This window comes from Nothoprocta perdicaria, unplaced genomic scaffold, assembly GCF_003342845.1.
Source record: "Nothoprocta perdicaria isolate Ctin4 unplaced genomic scaffold, notPer1 scaffold_95, whole genome shotgun sequence".
Taxonomy (NCBI): domain Eukaryota; kingdom Metazoa; phylum Chordata; class Aves; order Tinamiformes; family Tinamidae; genus Nothoprocta; species Nothoprocta perdicaria.
In genome coordinates this window covers 149,926-175,061 of record NW_020456254.1, presented here as the reverse complement: position 1 = coordinate 175,061, position 25,136 = coordinate 149,926, and the positions used below count along the sequence as shown (strand labels likewise).

At 39.3% G+C, this 25,136-nt stretch overlaps 1 long non-coding RNA gene across 1 annotated transcript; it reads right to left on the bottom strand.

The window, feature by feature from the left end:
* Positions 1-125: 125 nt before the first annotated feature.
* LOC112959037 lies at positions 126-12,637 on the bottom strand. The gene is made up of 2 exons (XR_003251561.1): positions 12,448-12,637; positions 126-349 (listed from the first exon to the last, which is right to left on the bottom strand). It is a non-coding gene; the product is annotated as an uncharacterized LOC112959037 (long non-coding RNA).
* Positions 12,638-25,136: the final 12,499 nt, after the last annotated feature.

Below are 25,136 nucleotides of genomic sequence, written 5' to 3'. Positions count from 1 at the left end.
CTTCGTTAATTTATCTGTCAGGAAACCTCTTTTGGGGAGATAAAGAAACTTCTCAAAATTTTGCACCACAAATGATCTTTAAAGTTCTATAATGAAAGATAGCCAACTGCTTTAAATGACTGATAGCACTTCCATTCCAACAGTCCCACATGTCTTCTCTCGGGCACTAGAATTTCTTGACGTTGCTGTAGCTCTGTAAAGAAGCTGTAAGAGGCTGCAAGTGCAATGCACATCCATTTTAAAGCCTCCTTACATAGTCAGGGAAGTGCAATGCAGACACAGTATAAATGAAAATCCATTTCTGAGAGTTGAAGTCAAAATTGAAAGGCATCTATTCAAGAAAATAATGCTGCAATAGAGTAGCACGCAATCAATATAGGCAACATACTAGGAATTTATTGCAATGATGCTAAAAGGAAAATAAACTCATTTTTAATTGTTTGTACTGCAATAGCACCCAGGAGCCACACAGATCAGGATTTCCCTGTCCTTCAGGCTGGAGATCAGTTCCACACAGCAACAACCCCAGCTGAAAATAACTTGCAATATAAAGAGGAGTATTCTGCCTGTCATATGCCCAGTTCATGGCTTTCTTTTTGCAAAGGGATCATTTTAACTGCTAGTGAGTTTTTCTGTCTAAGTCCGTGTTGGACAGACGTTTCTTTCTCTGCTACTCACTTCTGAGGCACCCCGCGCTACAACACACTCTCTGTGTCTGCAGCATCACATCTCTCTCCTTTCATAGACCATTTCAAAGTACCCTTCCTGGATACAAAAAGCCTGAATGAGTCACATCAGCCCTCAATAGCTTTTGGGCCCGTTACATCTCCATTTGGGTTGAGCAAGGCTTTAAGAGGCACAGTTCCCCATGCAGATTCCCACGCTCTGGGGCTCACCACAGTCCCCTGAACTCAGCATTACTTTTCTACTTGCTGCACTGGGCTCTGGTACCGAAATTCTGAGTCTGCAGCCGGCACCTGGTCTTTATCCTCATCTTTGGATTATCCTACATCTCAGCATTATACCTATAACTTGTTTAAAATGAACATTAGGGAGTTCAAAGTACAGGGCTTTTTTCCCTTTGCCTAGGAAAGGCATCTAGAAAGTCATTCATGACTAAGAGTATCTGATCCATACATAGTGGGACATGATGGCGTATTCAGAGTCCAGAACCCATTACAGTTAATTCTGCACTATTTACACTCATCTGCCATAAATCTAATATTGTTTTGATGGCTATCCCATTTAATGTACTCTAGGAATGCTATTCAAGCCAGTATCAATTACATTTGCAAATAAACTGATGTTTTGGGTTAAAGTGAAAACATTCTTCCTCTGAGAAATTTAGTACTTTGTATCTGCATCTCTTCCAAGCGAATCTTGTGTTTTATTCAATTAAACACTATAGAAGACCACAATGATTCAGAAAACATTAAATGAAAAACATTGATTCTACAATAATAACATTGGATGAGCCAGGAACTGCTACCAATAACATAATCATGATGCATCAAACTTGATTACAACTTCAAAATAGTCCTTTAATTTCACAGTAATTCTTTAAAGCTATTTTCAACCCTACTCTTTCGCCACTGACATTTGCACAAAACAGTCTCTAAACTACAGAGCGAAATTTCTGGACTTGAAACTACACACCTGCTGCAAACTACCAAGTAGTTTGAATCTTCTCAAATACCACCTATGCTCATCCTCTTTCTCTCCGTCATTACTGCAATAAGATTGTATTCTATAGACAGCCTGAAGCTTTGTAACAAACACAAGGGTACATATTTTCCTTGGTATTTTGCAGCCCTAAAAATCCCCAATGAAGGTTTGGAATTTACCAATCTAAGCCTTACTGAACCCTGAAAAGGTTTCAAAAGGAATCTCTGACTCCTTTCCCTTCTGTATTAGAAGCAGAAGAAAGTGTACATAAAACAAGCCCCACATATCCATGCAAAAAACCACCCACAAAGCACACAAAAACCCAAACCTCACTGTTCTGAAAATGAGATACAGGGAGCAAGAATTTACTGCCTAATTCATTGTGCCATCATGTACATTTGATAAAAACAGAAATTTAACATAATATAGCATCACATAATGGAGCCAACTTTATCAGATCTTTCATTCCAACCTCAGTAAGAGGCTTTAAAAGGCAATACCAATTCTCATTAGATCCACAGCACAGCTCTTAAAATGTCACTTTTTCCCTTACAGATCAGGAGTCTTTCCAGCAGCCTTCTTTATGTTTATTATGAGCATCAATTTCCATTTCACCATTCACCTCAGAGGAACAACAGATGCCTTTCAAAATTTACAAGGCATACCGACAATAATTGCTTTACCCAGTGCAGAAATATAGTCACTGCTGGGGTGAAACTAGGCAGCTGTTCTCAAATCAAAGCAACTCTCAATGACAAGTTGGCCACCAACTAGTCAGCCTACCCCTCTTCCCCTGCCCCAGACTTCCTGGGTCATCAGTCAGGTCCAAAATACATCTTCAAACCGAAAAACTAAAGTATTGGTGATTAAAAGCGTAGTTTAAACATAAACGCCTGGAGATGTTGATAGAAGGAAGTATTCTGGAGCACAGACAACACAGATAAAGAGGATGGGAGAAGGATTTTTGATGACCACAAGAACATTTTCACCTTGTCCCCTTTGTTCACATTAGGGCACCTGCCTGTCCCTAGCCCTTGAAGGGCCAAAGCAGGAGCACAACCACAGCACACACAAGATCTCTTAAGCAGAGTAGATTTAATCTGTGCACCTCACAGGACATTTCTATGCTATAGTGGAGAAAACACGGTTCTAACGTTTCCAACAGCTAGGCCATCCAAGCAACACTAGACTAAAATACATTGCTGCTGCTTAGTGGTCCCAAAGAAGTCGGGAGCAGCCTGGACCCCATGCTCAACTGCAGGAACACAGCACACCTCCAGGTACCTCTAGTCTCTGGCTTAGAACTTCTTTGACAAGCACAGTTGACAAAGGCAAGGTAAACACCATACCATAAATACAAAGACATTGAAAAGTGCCCTTGTGAAAACGGAAAATCTTGACTTCATTAACAGCAAAAGAGCAAACCCCAGAAGAGAGATAAAGGGGACTCAACATAATTTTCTTTTAAAAATGCCAATATTATCATTTTTCCTTTTTGGTATAGATTATTACTTCTTGAGCATTCAGATGTGACAATGCAGTGGCTCCTCTCCCCAGACATTTAGCAAATACTTAGCTCTAGTATTAGACAATACTTAGCTCTAATGAATTCAAAGCCTGAGAAAGCACAGGAACATCACCATTTCATGCATCAGATCTATTTAAGAACACCTACAAACTGCTACTCACTAGCCGTAACAGAAACAATATTGTCCCAGCAATAAAACCACGGAATGGAACCATCGCAAGAATAATATCCATTTCCAAGTTTCATGTCAGAGAGTTTAAAGGAAAAAAAAAAGTGAAAAATATTTTGGTCATGCTGCTTTTACTAGAGAAACTCTAAAGGAAAAAAATAAGACTACAATTTAACAAAGGATAACAAAAATTATATACTTTCCTTCTCATCTTGAAGAAGGCCCCCATCCAAAAATGAAATTAAGCTAGTTTTCAATATGTAAAGTATAAAGTATTTTTGTATTTTCATAGTTAATTCTGTTAGCATTATCTGTGACACAGCAATACCAAATTGCTTGAATACATAAGTATAACAAATTTGGTAATAAAAACTTAAGAAGCCTGTAACTACAACTACCAAAAGCCAGTTCTGAATGAAAATCAAAAGCTTCCTATGGATAAGAGATGAATATTCCTACTAAAATATTTATATTTCAAAATTTTGTATTTGTAAATGTGAATTGTCTTTGTCTGTGTATGCACAGGATTAAAGACCTGGCTAGAGCATATCAGTGGGCTAATTGAGTGGGTATATTTCAAAAAAACATAAAAGATCGTAAGGATGCTAAGCTCCCAACTTAGCTTTTATGTGCATCTATAATACTTAAAATTTGACTTCAGCAATGCAATTTGAGCTTTACCATGCCTCCAGAAGTGTGTCAAAACTAATGAGGAGCAATGGCCATATTCTTAATTTTGATAAAAATTTCCATCTTCTTTCCAAGCCTGGAAGAATTCTTCTGCTCAGCACCTCCCCATGGCAATGAATTACACATGGGAAAAATCATTTCCTTGTATTTGCTTTGAGGGAAAAAATGGAGGTATTAAAAGGTTTTTCACTTATTCAGAAGCTTTTGATTCACCTTCTGCAGATCATGCATTCTAGCATTACAACCATTTGCAGGTAAAGTCTGAGGGAACTGGATAAGAAGGAAAACTGCTCTCCCTCCTCTGCATCTGTGATGAGCAAACTGTTTATTTGCTCATAGATGTCCATGATCACTTGCCTATTTGTGAAGAAGGGGGGAAGATATCCAGATGATCTTTTAAGTCTCAAATCACAAGTGGGGCACTTCACCTAGTAATCCTAAAGGGAAAGCCAGCCTAGGGTCGGTCGATTCTTGGCAGGATACTTTTTCACAAGCTAGATTTGGCCCACAGGTTGACTGAAGAGCCCTGTGTTGCAATTTGATGTTCCTTAAACTGCTTCTTTCCAAAAGAGAAATAACAACAATATTTAACAATCTCTCTGGGTGTTAGAATTGCCCATGGCTCAAAGCTTTCCCATAAACCATCTCTTAAGCACAGCTCGGAATGCAATGTTCCCAATGAAGTTACAGTGCTTATATAATTATATTTATATAATTACATTATAATTACCCTCTGTATTATCCTCCATCCAATTTTTAATGCATTTTAACATCTTGTTTGCATTTTGTTAGTTCTCTTCTTTCTGAATCCTGCTAAGCTCCTGGCCTCAGTGATGTATTGTGGTGATGTAGTTCCAGAGATGCACTGTCATCCAAGCAATTACTGTTGTCCATTATCAACCAATTTCCACTGTCTGTAGAAAAAAGCTCAAGGTCACACTATTCCAGTGCAGCTTTGGGCTGATCACCCAAAAGAAAATGCCACTAATAATTACTATTTAAATGCTGAAACAGATGAATTGCAAACACACCAACAGAGGTTCAGCTATGATGATTATGCTAGAGGAGGAGATTATTGCAGTGTCATATCCCTGAAGGTGCTGAGTGCTTACGATTCCTATCTGTATTCATCTGGATCAGTGCAAGAGGGTTATTTTGGCATGACAGAGTACCGCACAGAACTGTAGCAGAGCATGCATGAAAAGCACACTCCTTCTACATCATGGGACAAACTCTACAATGTCACAATCTGACTATAGTTCCATCTGTTTTGTATAAAAATCTCATCTCCAAAAAACTATTACAGCTCTTTGGCCTCCCCGTCAAAAGTCTATAAAATACCCGAAATATGCATGTGGCCAAAAAAGCAGCAAAGTCTTCCCTCCAGTCTACCCTTACTGTCTTTGAGACAACAGGGTCAATGTAACACCAAGTTTTATCACTTCATGCATTTAGAGACAAGCTAAATATCACACAGGATGGAGGCTGACAGCTACCATTGCCATCGGCTCTGGCAGCTCCTTTCTCTGAACAAGCAATAGGAAAACTCCCTAGGGAAGGAATGCATCACAGAGAGAGAAAGGTGGAAACTATCATACCATATTCTTCATCTTCTGTTAAATATTTTGTGACATCACATTCAGAAGTGCTTGAAACTATCTATTTTGACATCATTAATACTTACGAGGCCAATCATCAACCCAGACAGAGTCAAGCTCCTTTGAATATCCAATTGTGCCTCAAGGGCAGCCTCTGTCAATAGTGGACATAAGATTTTACACAGACTTCAAAGGGTATTTTGTGTGGCCTTGAATGGCCTGTCACAATCCTGCCCCTTGCTGAAACAAAACCGCAGCACCACATACACAAGTAAAGACAAGATTTGCCCTGCTTTTTCCTCTATTATAACTTAATTCCATGGTTCAAATTTCATAGTGTGAAAGTGCATAAGAATCTGCAGAGCCTACCTAATGCTACTGAATAGCACAACACTTTGCCCTGCAGCTCTCTTCTCCTTCTGTAAAGATATGACACTATCTATTCTTTCTTCCTGAGCTATTTTTTAATCATTTTCAGGAGCTAATGTGGGTTTATTTACTAGATCAATGATTTGCATGCTATGCTTTCAGGAAATCCAGATAAAATATAGACTTTGATATTTGTCTCCAGGTACAATAATGCGTTTCCGAAACGCAAATAGATTTATAAACCAAGAACTCCCTTTTTCTTAGTCCGAGCAAACAGTCTATCACGCACTTGCAACAAGACATTTCTCCCTTTTCAGTTATATTAATACCAAGAAATAGCATCTACGCTGACTTTTTTAACTTGAGCATCACTTCTACATAGGAATTGCACGAACCTCTCTTTCTCCAGCCCTCTTGAACCACCCCATCCTTGGAGAAGTATCAAAAATAAAATCTCTGCCAAAGCTTTCACTACTACTTGCCTCTTCCTTCTCAGTTCTGAGATGTAATTTATCTGGACTTGGTGCCTTGTCAACTTTTAACAGTTCTAATTGCCTAACTATCTGCTCTAGCATAATCATAAAACCTTTTAACATTTCATCTTGCCCTCAGGAAAATGTATTCTAGTCTCTAATGTGACCTTCAGCTTTTTCTCTTAATACCAATGGCAAAGAATTCACCAAGGCTCTTTGCAATGACAGCCTCATCTGTCACTCCCTACTCATGTCTCTTAATGCCCCCATTGACCTCTACATTGCCATCCTGTTTGTGAGATATTTAAGGACATTTTTGCTGTTTAGCTGTATTCCAGTTGCATTGCAACTGGTACAGCTTTTTTTATGCTCATCTTTTATTCATTTTTGTTTTGTTTTCTTTATTTTTTTTTGAAGTTATTCTCCCAAAACTAAAGCAAGATAGGTAATGATTACTTTTCTTTTGGAATGATGTGACAGGGCAGATGAAGTAAAATGGATAAATATGGTACTGAGAGCTGTATTTGACAAGGAGCCTAAAAATTTTATTAAAGGAAACTAGTAATTAAACATTCTCTTTATATATGCATATGCACATATTCATTTGGGATTGTTTTTGGATGTGTTACAGCTTCGAAGGGTATTTTTCTTTCTTCAAACCTCCATGGCATTGGGACAGTCACAAGCAGAAGCAAGAAAATCACTTGAAATAACATTCTTTGAATTCTTACTTCCCAATCTTTTGAGTTTCTGGTATGTCTGATTGTTGCATTCATCTTTGTCCTCAGAACGGACTAAAGGGCTAAACCACCAGGAGGGAACCTGCTTTCGGCAGAGTCTTAAGGACAGATTCTCATTTATGTTAAACTTCCTTGTGTGCTTCTTCATCAGAAAAGCAGGTGAAGTAGAGATAATGAAAAAAAAAGAAAATAAGAATGAGGACATCTAGTCCACCTTGGTAACAATTCAGCCTACTGAATTTTACTCTTGTCCTGCCTAAGTCTTTCTAAGTAACAGGCTAGACTGACTATCACACACTCAGATGCTGCATTACTGGCTCAGGTTTCCCATTCTTAATTCCACTTCCTCATCTTCTTGCCTTTTGCATAATGTTAATTCTGTTTCCCCATTTGAAACCTATATCCTTAGGCTGGTCAGTTTAAAAAGCCTATCCTAGTTCTAGTCTCATTACGCAGTTTCCCCTTCATCTTTTTAAGTGTGTATTCAAATATCTCTTCAACAATAAAGCACACACAGACCAGCACCAGTCCAGCAGGAAGGAGAGATTCCTACAAATCAGCAGTTTCCAATATGTTCCTAAGTATCCCAAAATGGTTTCAGCTTTTCTGGAGCAAGAACATATTGTAAACTTAAGTTTAATTTCTCTTAAAATGTTTTCAATTAGGCCTTTTTCACCCCATTTTTAAAGCACATTCCTTTCCTCTATTCACCCAAATGCATTCATTTGTATTACTCAGGGATGAAATTAACTCTGTTATCTGTGGGAGTTTATCATCCCAATGTACCTTTGTAGTCTTTTTCTTTCCTGCCTATGCTTCCTCCCCATATAGCATCACAGGCAAATTCATTAACAGGCTGTTTTCTCCTTCTTCAGGATCATTAAATGAAGATGCTAAGTGAGACCTGACCTAACAGACAGCTGCAATAAGCAGTTTCTTGTAAATAGATTCTTTGTCATTTATCAAAGACTTGTACCCATTTTCAGTTGCTTACACTGAGGCAATTTCTATAAGTTTAACTTAGACTTGGTCGCAGGTCTTTGTTTGTTTGTTTGACTTTTCGAAGCAGCCCATAACATGAACCCAAGAGCTCTTCAAATCATTAAAGAGGTCTCTGCAGACTGTGCCAAGTCAGTGAGGGAGAGTAAATTCATCTAGGGAGTCAGAAAGCGTACAAAACAATGCTGGTAAGATCCTCAGTCCTTTCCATAGCTGGAAAAGGTGGCATGTAGTGTATCATCTTCCACACTTGGGTCCTAGGTTGTGAGAGGACACAAAGCAAATGGAGAGAGTCCAAAACAGGATAAGCAGATGTCCAAGAAACATAACATCTGAGGAATAACTTGAAAGAATTTAATTTAGAGAGTAAAACCTGAAGCCAAGGAACATCTCTCAGGAGTGACACAGGTATAATTAAACTTGCCTTCAGACAAGAGGCTGACCTAGATGACCTTTAGAGCTCCTTCCCATTCTTATTTTCTGGGATGCTTCAATTGCATCCGTAGCTGCCACTACTGCAAGGAGTAGGACAGCCCTAAACCTCAAGCTATGGCCACAAACACATAATTTGTGCTCATTCCCCAACAGCACTGAACTCTCTGGCCAGCTCTACACACCTCATTTCAGAGCAGGGGGTTCAGCAAACACCATGATAACAATGAGTGCTGAGCATTTCTCAGCTGCATCTTAGGATACCCAGGCCAAAGTATCACCATCGTCTTCCTTCCCAAGCAAGACTCTGCATCATTGTGCACTCATCTTTCCTTAGTTGCCACGCAGGATACCTACAAAAGCTCCTACAAAAGCTCCCCAGCCACATTCAGCATGCTGATGAAGGAATAGCTACCATTCACAGTTACTTCATGTAGCCCTAATTCCAAAACAGCTGCTTTTTATGTTCACTCGCTTTTGTGAATTTGTACAGTCTATTTACAGATGTAAGTAACTGCAATATGCCTGACATGGTTTCCTTCAGAACAATGCCCGCAGATCTCCGATTAAATCGGCTATTTAATTAATTTCCACTCAAAGGGCACATCTCTCTCTGCTTTCCTCTTAGCAGTGCCCCCATTCTGGTTTGTGTTCTCCTGGATGCACTTGCCACTTCCCTCTCTCAGAATACTAATTGCTCTTTCTTCCTTTGCTTTTTTTTCCTTCCTCTATTTTATTGTTTTTTTATTTTCCAGAGGTAGAGCCTCATCTGTGTGGGCTGCAAGCAGCTATATAAAATATCTTATATTTAGGAACCCTTGTCAGCACAGGCCTATTAGGGGATTTGGTTTAATCAGAGAGTTTAGCAGACGTTATGCAGCTGTCCTGTTTGATCAAGAGAAGAAACACCGGTGTCTGCATCAGAAGTCTGCTCAGAAGCAAGCCCTGTAATCTAGCCCAAGTAGAAGATGCACCTCTGGGTGAAGCAAGCACACAAATCTGTTCTTTGATCACAGAGATTCATAATAATCCCTTCCCCACCTTTCCCTCTGCTCATTTACCAATCAAACCCGCACTCCTCCTGCCCTCCCACTCCCCGTATCAGCCCTTTGCCTCCCTTCTCCTGATGTGTCTCTCTGCAGAGCTTTGTTCCCCAGATATCCCCTGCCTGGGGACATCATCCTGTGGTGCCAGCAGCCTCCAAGGAGAAGGGAGGCTCTTGTAGATTCCTCCTTGCTCGGCTCCTGCCTATCCAGTCAGTCTGTGGCTTCATCCCCCCTGGGCATGGAGGAAGGCAGAGGGACACGGGGAAGGCACCAGGGGACGTGAGCTCCCTGCGCACTGCACAACTACAGCGCCCCACAGCCTGGTAATGACCGCGACAGCTCTCCTCCACCACCAAACAACAGAGAAGATGAGTATACACTCATATACTATCACCTTCTTTTCCACCTTTGGCCAGACATCGTGGTCTCTGAGGTCCAAGGTGCCTCAGTAAAGGAGCCTGAAGTAACAGCCAGCACCTGGGGGCAATGACACACACAGGAAAACCCTAGCAAGGAATGGTTGCAGCCACTACCCACGTCTGCAAGAATATTTCATGTCAGTTCATAGCAGTTGACTGACTTCTATTATAAACTGCTTATAGTCCATACTGTACGGACTAAGCTACTCAGTGTGCCTGTTGCATATATTTCTAATGCATCTGTAACTGCAAACCTGGCTATCCTTCATACCAGGTAGTTCTTTATTGAATCACTAATAGCCTGGCACATCTGAGCAGGTATCTGAGCGGGCAGGCAGCAGAAACAAGCAATGTGTTAGAGAACAGCTTTTCCAGAACCCTCATTCAGCACCTAGAAACCTACCTAATAGATTTCATTTTCCTCCAGCAGAAATACTGCATTTTGTAAGTCTCTTGCAAGTTAAAGGAAATACAACAAATAAAACAACCAACCCAAACCCTGAATATAGTTGGACAATATCCTTGATTAAATCAATTTGCACAGCCTGTCAGAAATGAGGAATAGTATTGTAATGGATTATTTTACTATAAGCTTTTGATGTTTTATGTAAATGCTTTTTTTCCCCTTCAAGTGAGATATTTAATGACAACTGTTGAAAAAAATCTATAAAATGCAGTACTTATGATCTCCATGTGCTGCCTCGCAGTTCTGAGCGAAATTGCATACAGGGGATAAATATACATTCAGCAGCAGGAAAACTCCTAACAGAAGAAACATTACTGAAGTATTTATATTCTAACACTTTAACACTACAAATCCCAGGAGAAATCCTGTTATAACAGGCAAAATATATACATAATATCCAAAACAAAAAGACATAACTAAAACCAAAAGAAAATTACATAAAGTGAGAAGGATTAAAAAAAAAGTGGCATATCCATAACATGTCCCTCATGTCAAACAGAGGACTACTCACAGAAGCATTCGACACTGTATATCCATATATATCACATGGAAAATATGATTACCACTCAGCAATCTAACCGCTTTATGTCTTCCCAGCATCTTTGCCTTCAGCCATCTAAGAGCATCAGGGTTTTGCTCAAGGCTTTTAAAAACAGAACTAATTCCAGCAATGCCAACGGGGTAGGAGAGTACCCAGAGGTTTCTACTTTATCAGGAGAACCCAGCCTGGCCAAGATGCTGCTGGGAAAAGCCTCCGTCTGAACCGAACTGAGCAGCACACGAAGCCCTGCCAGGTTGCTGATAACCCCAGCCTGGTCCCAGAGCCCTGTCTCTCCAGAGAGCCTGCATAGAACAAGAGTCAGCCACATGCTGCATTTTCTCTTCTCCAAGGCAGCCTAAATGAAGACTCAAAGCAAAAATCCAGCCAACAAGGTCTCAAGTACTAAGGAGAGAGGGCCTTTAAGCACCCAGGGACCTGCTATTTAATACCTAAGACAAATATAATACTTGCTTTCTTTATAATCTCAACCTGAGTGTTCTTTATTTAAAATCTCATCAGCATAATGATCTCTATTTCAAAGAGAGAAAATAAGTGCCCAGCGATGACTTACGGTCACTAGAAGCCATTATGTTTGCTTAGTTGCAACTATCGTTGTCATCATATAAATTGTATAGACAGATTAAGTTATTCACATTACTAAGATCTGACAGCTAATAACACAATTACTGCTCCCCAGCTCCTAATGATTCCTCTGTTGTAGATTCTAAGAAAGTACTTGTCTTATTAGGTGATAAGAGCAGCTTTTTGAGTTTGGTTTCTATATAAGAACTAAATACTTGAACGGAGAAAAGAAAAGTGTTATTTATAATCTTAAATATCACACCGTTCTCCAAAGTGACAAGATCAATATTGCAACTTGGCACTTGCTACCATGACAGATGGTGCTATTAAAAATACCGAACATATCTCCTCTGCAAGAGGAAAAAAAAAATGCATGCAAGGACATTATATGTTGTCCTTCTTGAATTTGCATTTTTCATTACAAAAAAAAAAAAAAAAAAAAAAAGGCAAAAACACAAAAGATGCTTAAATCCTCTTCAAAAGTACCATACACCACTAAACAGGGATTTTTTTTTTTTTTTTCCCTCTCCTCCCCCCCCCACTCCAAAACTGGGGATGTAGGGACTTTAGATTACTTGCAAAAATCCTAAGAGAAGATCAGAAGAGAATTTTCATTATATTCCAAATTCCATTTTGCGTGAATTTCACTAGGACTCCATCATTCTTAAGACAAAATCCATATAAGAATCATATAAGATCCATATAAAACAAGGTTGGGAAGATTACTGACCTCTGTGTGAAGATCTGTTCTCTCTCCTGGGGACCTTTTGCAAAGCACACCTCAAGAAGCTCTGGTAGGAGCAAGTTGTTCCCTCATTCCCCAGTTATTTCAGAGGCACATCAGTCCAGATACTTACTATAGGTCAGCACTCACAGAACCCCTTTTGCTACTAGCAGCTGAACATGATTAGACAGAAAAGCACCTGCAAGTACTTTGGCACCTGAGATTACTCAGGGATATCAAGGCCCCCATTTTTGTTTCTACCTATAAACTTTGCAATTTGTTTTAATTACTTCCCCCTGCCCTCACTTAAAACACCAGGGTTCAGCTCTATGTTATGAGGCCTTGGGAGTTGCAATAGTTAGCCTTGTTCTATTTATTTAGTTATCTCTTTATTTATGTACTAGTGCTTGGAAGAACAGGACCAAGAAGCACAGCATGAGGAATTGGGAAATTTTTGTATTAATTGGGACTTTGCAGATTTCCTGTGCAAATCTAGACACTGACACTTCATTTCTAATACCCTTTTAAAAAGGGAAACTTCTCTGAAGCAAGTTCTGTTCATTATGTTCTCTTCAGTTCCAAGCAATTCTGGTGATTCATTTTTTTTTTTTTTTTTTTTTTTTTTTTTAAATGAAAAAGCCATTTCTGGTGAGATAAAAACAGAAATGTTCTTATTGAATTCTTCTTTTCCCACAGGAATGATCTAAATGGTAAGTCTTTGAAACAAGGCAGGATAAACTCAATGCAGTGCTTCCTAACATTTGCATTAATAAAGTATAATAAAAGTGTTTTTTCTCCCTAGTTTTTGATTCTTAGATAGAACAGCCCTTACTTTGCAACCTGACCTTCTCCGCCCACTTTCTGATACTATTATTTCAGCAGCTGAACCTCAAATGTTAATACATTAATGCAAAACCTGAGAGATTTTTTTCCTGCAGCTGGATTTGCCCCACTCCTGAATAACATGGACTAACCCCCCAACCCTAACCCCTTCCTCCACCCATTACGTCTTTTGTCAGTCTATGATATTCACTTTTCTAATCCCAAGTCAAGACCTAACAGCATGCCAGCCTGACTGAAGGGCAATGGTTCTACTAATTTAGTTACGACAGGTAGCAGTGTTTTACCTGCATAAGCATTCTGTGATAGCAGATGTAGCTATATTAACATAAGACATCTCATAAATGCATTGCTTTGTAGAACAGCTTATTCTTGTTGAAGAACAGCTATAATATTGTAAGATGCCTTTATATTGAGATTATTGCTTCCACTCTACGAGCGCTATGTTAACTGCACTCCTTATGGTTAAGTGAAATACTGTGTGTACAGAAGGCCATGGTCCTAAAGCAGATTTTTTGTTTTCTTGCACAAGCCGTACAAGAAAACCTCCCATTTCAGCTGCCTTTGTGTGGTAGAAAGATCAGTATCCTTACCAGTCTTCTAAGAAAAATAATATAACTTTATAAAATTTCTACCCCCAAGAATATACTCGTAGGTGCCATGAATTGAATCTATTATAGAATAGGTGACAATTACTGTAGATTCCTATTCACAGTAAGTCTACTCATTTAGATGCCTGCTGTTTTCTTTAAAAAGAGAGTGTTATATGGACTCCTCTGCACCTTCAGTTATACTAGGCAGGTTTTGTTAATGATACAGAAGTTTAGTGAGAGCTGAGTAAGGTGGTTTTCTTGGTTTCTTCACAGAAGGAACTAGATGGAGAAGTTGCTTTTCTAGGGCTTGAAAACTGGACAGTGAATGTTGTCAATAGCTGCTGATCTATTCATGTAATTCAGGAAATGTAGTCTCTGGATTGATAAAGGAGAGGTAAATCCTAAAAAATGTAGATTATTTTGGAAAATGTAGTCTAAAGGTCACCTTTAATATGCCAGCAATAGTCGAATCCCACAATAATGAAACATAAAGTTCAATATAAAGCATGTAGTCATTAAATGGGATATAAAAGAACGTTGTAGAAGGCCAAATTGGAGCTGCTGAATATATCATGTCAGAATCAGGAACTCAATCCAAAAAGTGGGTTAGAAAATGAAAGAACAGTGAACTTCTCCAGACAGCTCAGGACAGACAGAGCTGCCAGTCAATGAGAACTAGTTCAGGGCACTGCAAAGCAGTAATGTCTGGCTCTGTTTTATTGTGCCCTTCAGCTGATGCTTGAATCATGACATTCACCTGCTTTATAATCAAACAGTGAAGCTCTATATTCCTATCGCTACAATGGCAGGTTTAGCTGCCAATTTTTTCATTTTACAGATTTTACAGAGGTTTTGAACAGACATAGCTCAGTAAACACAATATAATTGCATTGTCTCCATGTGCTGAGGACATGACAAGGTGGAAAAATGATGGTTAAATCAAACAGTCACCAGGAAACGTTTGAGGATGGAGCCTATTAAGAAGGCTCGCTTTACACAAAAATTATGCAGACTGTTGGCAATAAAAATTAATAATATTTAAGGGTCTGTCAGAACAAAGTTGGGAAGAAGAGAAAGGAAGTGAAACGATGTTTTGGAAGAAGTGGGTCAGATGAATAGACCTGAAAGGAGAAGAGCTAGGTATTTATAGGGATCAGATAATAGTATGTTGGATGTTGTCAAGTAGATCTAAGGAAGAATAGTCTAACAGAAATAAATCCAAGATACCCGAAAAGAAGATTTAAGATAATTAGCCACAGTGTTGCTATATACAATGCATGTATTAGACATCATTCTTGATGTTTAAATCTTGGAAGAAATTAGGATCTTTGTATTAGAAATGCAGTCAAGGAAAAATGAGGAAAGACTTGCATAAATTCCAGTATTATACAAGCATTGCCTCTGTAATTAGTAGTGACTGAGTCAGCCAGTCAAAGCAGCCACACTTAAAAGAGATTAATCTTAAAGTTAGATTCTGCTAGGAGCAGCAGGAGAAGAGGCAGCAGAAATAGTGCTCTTGATACTTAGGTCCAAGGACACGGATGAAAAAGAGACAACTGGCGGTCAAAAATTGCTGGCCTCCACCCTATCACCAGCAGAGAGAAAACCCTGCAGAAGAGGCATAAATTCCTCTGATCATGCAGTAGTTTAAAGGCACAAACTTCAGGGGATGGACTATTTCTTATTATGCACAATGTCTACTTTTATTTACTAACTTGCAAACCTCTAGGGATGCTAACAAGGTGTTCTTTATCTACTGCTGTGATGATTTAGGAGACTTTTCGCTGTTCTCTAAAACTTCCCTTTCAAGAAGTTTCTAAATAATTTACCAAGACTTCCTTTCTATTTAAGATCCCTTTCTTTTTCCCCCAGATATCCCAGGAAATAAATAAATAATAATAATTTAAAAAATCTGCATGCAGTTTAAATATACAGAGCTTGTAAGACTCAAAAGAAGTCCAGAGTCAAGCAAGCAAAACTAAAAGACAGCTCTTCTCTTTCCCCTACATGTAATTATCCAGCAGGATGCATGAGATTAGGCAAGTAAAGTAAGGCTAGTAATAAGGTCACTCACATATAGGCCTGTTCTTACTTTCCCGGTCTACTGCGAACCTGTGACGAAAGAGGGGCTGATTGAAAGGTGAAGATGAATTAACCAAAACTAGGAGGCTGAGTAATAACTCAGCTCCCAGGCCATCAGCTGCAGGAGGCCCAAAAGGAAGTTAGTTAGCAGCACCACTATGGTGTAAAAGGTGCAATCAAAGAGACTGAGAAGCTAAATGATTCAGTCAAGGAGCTGAGAAACTAAGTGGATTTCTTTTCATCTCTCTTTTACTTCAGAAGGTGAAGGGGAAATATCCATCCCAAGGTGACACTTTACAGGTAATGAAGCTGAGGCAATTGCGAAGGCAGATGTATTGAGAAAAAAAGGTGAAAGAACAGTTCAATAAATTAAAATGCAATAAATCACTGAGAGTGGTTGGTATCATTCCAGGAGCAGAGGAGAAATGAAGTAGGTGAACGACCAAAATAAATATATATTTTAGTTTTAAGCCATTTGAATCCTCACATCGAAGTGGTAGAGGATGGTCAAAGCCATGCCCATCTATTAAAAAGGAACCTGAAAGGTAGCACAGGGCTAGGTGTTACGTGCTGGCAGCTCTTGCTTCAGGAAGAGGGGAAGGTGGAGGGGACAAAGAAAGGAGGGGGAAAAGCAATTCAGTGCTTGTCATAAAGAACAGGCAGATACAGCCAAACCCACAAACCACCACTACAGTATTTGCCAGAACAAGTGAGCCAAAATAAGATGAGAAGGGGAAGTTGGGATCAAGACACTAACAGGATGTAATTCTCAGAACGGATATAAAAAAGACCTGAAGAAGAAAAATGACATTTCCAATAAGGCCTTCCAGGCGCCCTGTACTCCAGATATTTGGGTAATAACCCAGAAGAGGAGGGGAACCAACTTCTGTCACAGTTTTGGAAAGAAAGCATAACATTACATGTGGATTTATTCTTGGCATATAGGTGAATGACAACAAAGAGTCCTAAAAATGGAGGGATGCTTCACCTCCTGGAGGTGGGATTCATCTGCCTAAAGGAACATTTGAGCTAGTCATCCAGGGCTCCCTGGATGATCAATGGCTTTCTTGTCAACAGCTATCTATCAATATAGTCAACCCAAAGATTAGAGGAACTGAGGAACCTAAATTAGATCAGAAAATAACATCCTTAAAGTGCCAATTTCTTTTCTATGACTATAGAGAGAACCTAGAGTGACTAGGTCACATATATATGCACAGAAATGAGTTTTGTTCACATTTGTATTTTGGAGACTGAAATCCCAATAGACTGACATCAGTGCTTTTAAGTTCATTTTTCTTTTCACTGCAACCTCTATAGAGCATGCAGATATTACAGCACAGGTTAACAACAAACCAGGACATAGCTTGCTGCATGTTAGGAGCTCTGTAGAACAAAAGGATGTCAAGTGATGAATATGAACCAATTGTTTTAAAGGCACCCTATTCTAAGTCAGAAACAAATCTTCCAGAGCTCCTCAATGCAGAATATCCTGCTAATTGCAGAGATTTACTCCCCTCTTCTCTTTGTGCATGAGCAGCAAGATGTGCAGTAGATTTTGCAAGGAAGAAAGACTGAAAATGCCAGACGACTCTTTTCCTAGAGAGCTGTTACGCACTCAGCCACAGATGAAGCTCCAGGGTGTAACTCAGAACCTTCTAACCTACTTTTCTCTCCAGTCAAAAATTAAAATGCAGCAGCTGTTTCCCCGTGGAAGGCAGTGCTGTGAACACAGTCTACTTTGCACTCCAGATCTGAATCCTGTCAAAGCCACAGTCTCCCATGTAAGGGTAAGGAGTTGGATCCTCTTGCAGAGGTCATCCTGGCTCCTGAGTTATCAAGCCTTGTGCCTCCAGGCAAAACAAGGAACAGGATGTAAACACATTACTTATTCACAATAAAAAGAGATTTTTTTTTAAAGTGATTGTACTTACTTTAATCTAAAAGATCACATTTTTCTGATCCTGTTTTCTCAACATGGGCATAATAGATGTTACAACACAAAAGATACTGCAATTATCTTGCTGTAGTGCACGAAGCTATTTCAGCTGATATTGGTATGGAACTCATGGAGGACAACCAACTAACCCCCGTGCCAAGTTCAGGCATTGGATCATCCTGCAGACCAGAAGACACGCGTTACCCCATGAAACCTGGCTTGCACAGCACAATCACAGCGACTATCTCTCATCTCATTGGAGTTTCACTGACATCTAAATTTACCAGCCTCCTCCTCCTTAAGTTTTTGTCCTTCTCCTTCTGCAAATTTTGCATTCAGCCAAACTAAGGTGAAAGATTTTCATTTTAGAGACAACCGCCTCACATAGCTTCTCCTCTGAATTTCTAGGCAAACAACACTCCCCACACTGCCTTGCATTCTGGCTGCCAAATCAGCTAAACCATTTGGAAGGGTCAGGCCAAACCTCACAAATTAATTTAAATGGTAATCTGGGAGTCATTTGACTTCAGGAGTGAAACTCACCCCTTGTGTTGCTCTTAGCAGTTTCATTTCTTTGTTTTGGGAACCTTAAGCCTAGAAACCGAAGAACGATCAAGATCCAATGCTGAACCCTGACTCCAGCACATGCAGCCCATATACTGCAATGGTGCAAAAGCACTTTGAATCCTCTGTGCACATTCAGACACCCATCACAGAATCACAGAATGGTTGAGGTTGGAAGGGACCTCTAGAGATGATCTAGTTCAACCCCCTGCTCCAGCAGGGACACCCAGAGCACGGGGCACAGGGCGGCATCCAGGCAGATTTTGAAGATCTCCAGAGAAGGAGACTCCACACCCTCTCTGGGCAGCCTGTTCCAGGGCTCTGGCACCCTCACAGTAAAGAAGTTCTTCCTCACGTCGAGATGGAACTTCCTTTTTTAATCATCTATCCCCCAGATTACTCCATGCTGAGCAGATCTCACAGAAGACTTAGAAACTTCTCGAAGGCCCAGCAGCATCAACAGCAGTAAGTCTGGAGGTGGGGTTGACCATTCGGCACTCAAGGTCATTCTGCACTCTGCACTTATTTTGGGTTTTTTTTTTAGGTGTATTCATTATGGTGCTTAGCACCAGCTGTTAATACACATTGTGAAAGCTGTGATTGTGGAGGCTTAGATGATAATCTCCCCTGTGTTCAATACAGCTCTCCCTTTGCTAATGTAGGAGGTGATCTTCCTGTTCTCTTTGCCCCCTGGGCATTCACTGGCTGTTTCACACCCACTTATTACAGGCCTCTTGTGCAGTCCTTAGATCTGGAGGACTTTAATGTTGGCAGTGAGGACCAGAATGATACCTCCTAGAGAATTCCCAGTGCTTCTGCACTGCAATCAAGTCTGACTCATGGCAATCTATTTACACAACCTCTTCCTAATCAAATACGCTTATCACACAAACATATACACAAGGCACAAAAATCTGCAAAACCTAGAACTGTTTGACATTTGGAGCCAAACTCAGCATCCCAATGCCAGAGGGAGTTCAGTCACACCAGATGTTGTATCAGATCAGTAGCTATATCTATAGGCAAAGTTTTACAATTATGACATAGTTGTATTGATTTTTTCTTGTTTATTTTATTCATTTTTTTTCCACTGTGTGCACAGTTTCCAAGTGTACCTCTCTAAGCATGTCTCACAGGACCGCCTTAAGCGCTGGATAATTATATACATTTTAGTCACTGAGGAAACTAGTAAATGATACTGATACTAAGCAAAATGAACTAACTTGCTGTCTCTAAAATAAGACAGCAGAGTCCAGGATAGTGTTCAGATGCCCTGACTGAACACTGATCTAACCATCCAATATACTCCCATATGGATTTGGTAACTTTTCACATAAAGACAAAAATAAATAGATACACAATCTAAAGCTTAAGGAGCAATATTTTTAAGTTAGTTCTCTCCTAGTCATCCAGAAAAAGCAGAATCCATTCGATAGGAAGATGAGCTTAAGAGACTCAGGTTCATTCTCTCCACAATTCCTCTGAGCAAGCCACCGCCTCTGTGTCTCACTTTCTTCCATGAAAAATAAAGTTAATGATATTGCCTTATTTAATAAGCAGACTGGGGGGATTAACCCACTGCTTCAGTTAGCACATTGCTACAGATTATCCACTACTGCCAAGCCTCTGCCTCCTAGAACCAAGCTAAAATTAGCCTTTGCAGGAGAGTTCAAGTTATCTCAATTTTTCAGAAACTATCTCTTGACGCTTCTCCTCTGCAGAACTCTTTCCTCAGCTCTCTGCAGCTCTGCATTTATGCTTAAGTGAAATGATTGTATCCCACCAGCTCTTTTGAGCAGGGTAATTGGCAATTACTTATTTCTGACATATGCAAGAAATCTAGTAAAGCATAATTCAAAGTCGGTTACTAGTGATGAACTCCTTTTGCAGAACAGTGCATTAGAGTGCTCATCTCCACTGCCAATATCCCTGGCTCTTTTAATTCAAATCTCAGTTAGAAGTATTATAGGCAGAACATTGTTTCTTATCTGTTAAGTTCCATGCTGCAGAAATTCTTTTGTTGTGTAACCTTGAATCCTTGCTCCAGACTTTTTGAAAGTACTGCAACACTTTTCTGCTTAGAAAGAAAACACAGCTGATTTTATCTTGCTCTTCTTTATTTTCATGGGTGAAACCAGCTATGTGAAATGTATTAATTACCTCCTGCTCCTGTTATAAACAAATATATCTAGCCATCCTAATTGCCAAACAGCAGCTAATCTTACTAAGATGTTTTTTAATGAGAGTATGAACAAAACTGCCCACAGTTATGCCTGGTAGATCTCTACGTAGAAACCAGAGTAATGGGCTCATTACAAAAAGATTACACATTACATATTCTGTTCCCTCAGCGGGCAACATTTTTGAGTCTAGATTAGTTGTAAGCATTTAGAAAAATAATTTTGCCACTGGCAAATTATACCGTGGGCCATTGGATAGAACAGGTATGCAGCACATTAATGTCTTAGCTGCATCTAAACCTTGATGGATTGTCCTAAGTATTAAATTGTGCACTGGCTGAGTAAGAAGTCGTTCATGGGTGTTTTGCTATTGCAAAACTGAAGCTAGTTCTTGGAAAAAAAGTTACAGTTAAGGTCTACTTTCTGTTAATAGAAGTTTTTGTAATTTTGTTTCTTTCTGAGGAAATACTGAAAAGCTTTTAAGTAGAAAATACAGAAAATTATCCTGAGGAGTTCTCAGTTTTTCTAATATATATTCAAGTCCCAGCCTTAAAAAATGCATAAAAATCCCCAAAACATATTTCTAGGGAAGAGCTGATTCATAAATTCAGAAAACTGCTCTGTGCAGCTGTAGCTGAAGAAAAAGAAGTAAGATTAAGTATAGAAAACTTTATCTTCATTGTGATGCTGATAGAGATATTCTCCCTCTTCACAAATATCAATGTGGTGTACATGTAGCACAAGATAACATATCATTTATTCAAAAATAAATTAGCACATTTCTGACATCGGCGTTTATTAAGAATTTTGATAAAATGTAGTTATGCAGTGTGTGAATTTATTGATCTGGTATTTTAAGCTTTTTTTTTAAAAAAAAATCACTCCGTTATAAGCTATTGGATTTTGTAATGATGTCATTCTTAAAGCTTACCATTATCAGTGCAATAAAGGAGAAGCCATTTCTAATTAGATCTTCTTAATGTGATATTGTTCATTATGGATTGATTTTCTCTTTTCCCCTGCTATTTCTAAATGAGTTAGGTGAAGTTTCATTTTTGTGCAAGTAGAGGTTAATTTTCACTGGCAAAGAAGCAGATATTGTAGAAAAGATGTGTGAAAACCTCCTTAGGCAACTTTGTCAGATCACTGCAGGGTTAAGTTTCAGCACCATTAGCATTCAGGCCCCAAGTTTCAGCTCTAATAGATGTTGAAAGATTTGAAATATTATACAAACCTGTGAAGTCTCTGAAACTTTTCTTTAATGAACATAGATTGCACTAGAGCAAAACACTTCCGTCCAGTAGGGTTGTCACTGCAGTGAGATATTTCACAGAAATAAATTAACGCCACCTACTTAAATGCTTTGCAATTGAGATACTAGACCTGGAAAGTAGGGACAAATGAAGGGCTTTATATCATAGGACCTTCATAAGATTACGTTGGAAAGATAAACAGCATGAGCAGCTGGTGGCTGCATATCTGCCCCCCTTTTCAGTCATTTACAATGCAACCTGGAAAAGAAGCAACTATGATTGGTCTTAATACTGGGAAGTTTCAAGGTGCACACACTGAGCAGATGCTAGATGTTCATCTCAGACTCTGAGTATAAATGAGAAGCCTTAATGCCAGGAGTCTCTTCATAAACCTCTATCTTTTGGCTGAGATAGCCATCAAGAAAGCTAACTCATAAAGCCAAAGCACAGTGATAATTCCATGTATATGTACACCTCTCCCTGGAGTGATGTGAGTGATGTGAGTCAAAAGTCAGTGTACCAAACACTATGATCAGTACACAAGCCCCCTCTTTAGCATTAGCTGTTAAGCACTTTCTCTTGCCTTGTTAATTCCTACACACTTCCAGATCAATTATGTTGTGGTTTCTTTTACTTAGTTTGCTGAGATTGAATTCTACAAAATCTACCTATAATTCTACAAAATCCACCTATACCTTTTTTATTTATTTTTTTCAGGGGGTGCAGTGAAAGACTTTGCAGAAAGCTTCATTAAGAGTTTTCCAGAGTTTTCCCCTGCACCTGGGGATATCTATCCCACTACCACATTGCAGCCTAAGTGTCGCACAGCATGGGAAGCGCATCAGGGAGCTGCACGAACCAGTCTGCTGTTGTTTTGTTTGTTTCAGAAAACTGGTGTCAATTCAGTCATTCAGAGGGATGGCACTAAGGAGTTCAGCTTCAGAAACCACTGAGAGAGGACTGTAAAAAGCTGCATTTTGCTGTTACAGCTGGAAGTCATCACTTAGTAAAAAGGGTCTTTTGAGTGTCTTGTTTGCTGAACATCAAACCACCTGCACAACAGCTGGGGATGCATCCACCAGTATGCTTGGAATCACATAGAATAGGGGAAAAAAAAAAAAAAAAAAAGATCCCTGCCCTGACAGATGTATGGACACTGCATTACATAACCCTAGAATCATTCACCTATAACAAAGTGAAAATCTTACATTTCAAACTGACACTAGATCTTCCCTTGGCTTATTTAAACTAGCTGATAATTTAGGAATATTTCTTTCAGATATCATGAATACAGAGCCTTAAAGAGAAGCATATTTTAAGGCAGACATTAATGAAATCATAACAATTATTAGACACACAGTAAAGCAGAAACAATTCCATATTTAAAAGGCATGAGGAAAAGAAAAAGGTGAGAGAAGGGGGGAAAAGTTTCAAGCTGTCACATTGGCATCATGGATGGATTGATCCCTCTGATTTAGCCAAGTCACTTTGTAGAAGCCTTCTAGCCTGCCCCACGTTGTTCAAAGCACAGTGAAATAGAAGTATTGATTAAATTGCAGCAGAAGCCTCTGTGCAAACACATCCTGGTAGCATCCGAGCGTATGCTGAAATTTGGAAGGGTTAAATGTAAAGACACCAGCTCTCAGCAGTTGCTAGGAAACAGTGTCCTGCCGGTGGCATCATGCATCAGTCGATGACAGTTTGTTCCAATGGCACAATAATCGCATGAGTCACCGGTTGAGCGTATCGTCACTCGGCATGGAAACGGGGCTGTAACCTGGAGGTGAACTATTCTCCACAGTAATTCCAGCCCTTTCATGTGTTTCCTCGGATAAATTCATTTTTAAAATAAATAAGTTATTTAATGCAGCTTGCCTCGGGCCTCAATAAATTCTACAAAACACAGCAGAGCTGTAGAGATGATCCTTACTTATACAGAAAGAGCAAGCCTGATGCAGCATTCATGACTGTCTGAAGGAAGCTTATGGTGAATAACGGATCAAACTAACTGACAGTTGCCAGATTTTCTAGTCCAAATATCTTGAAGTCAAAAAGCACAGGAGACAATATCAAGAAGTCATAAAAAGAGAGTAAAATATGGATTATTAATAGTAGTACCTGAGCGGGGCAACAAAAAGGTACATTTTTCGAAGAGTTCTATGTGATCAAGATTGTGAGCCACAGATGGGCGATTGTCCTATGACAGAAAGTTCATCCTATACATTTTAAAATACTTGTAACCTTAAAATGAAATCTAATTCACTGACTGTGTGTTATACTGTTCCTATTGAAGACATCAGGAAAAAATAATTCCTGAGATGAAACAGTGAATGGTTGAAAACAAAAATCAATGAAAATATCTGCATTCACTTATTCTAACAGAGGAAGATGGGTCTTGTGTTTAAGGAATACATCCCAAATTGTGTATTTCATTTGAGTTCTGCTTTACCACATTTGACAAATCACTTCTCTTTGTGGCTCACTTGTTCAGCCGTAAAACAGGGATATTGATGTTTTTTCTCATGTTCTTTGCCTGACCTTTTGAAATTACAAATTTTGTAAATCCAGGAGATTTCTTTATCATTACTGTAATATGCCAGTCATAGAAACATAGAATCACAGAATCATTAAGGTTGGAAGGGACCTTTGGAGATCATCTAGTTCAACCCCTCTGCACACGCAGGGTCACCTACAACATGTTACACAGGATGGCGTCCAAGCAGATTTTGAGCATCTCCAGAGGACATTCCACCTTTAAAAGCATGAATGGATTATACCTTCACTGCACCTCTAGCACTAAACACTAATGATAATCTCCATTTCGGAGACGGAGAATTGAAACACAACTCAAATTAACTGATGTGCCCACAATTCAAATTAACTGATGTACCCAAGGTCCCACCAGAAGACTGCAGCTGAGCCAAGGCACCAATCTCAAATTTTGTCCTATCTGTGAGTTATAAAAAAAGTCTTAGAAAATTAGATGAGGAGGGGGCTTGGAGAGGTTGCTTTGTTTACTTTCTTACCACAAAATGAGTGAACTACGCACAGACCATAGCTGAAAGACGTCAGTCTAGGATGCAAAAAAAAAAAAAAAAAAGAAAAAAGAAAATTCTCCAAATTTTCATACCAAATGATTACAATTAAGAAAAGGTTGTTTGTCTAATGGCAAATAAGCTACCTTATCTGTGGGTGACCTAGACTACCTGCAGTAACCACGCTCTCTACCTTGTGATGGCCAAGA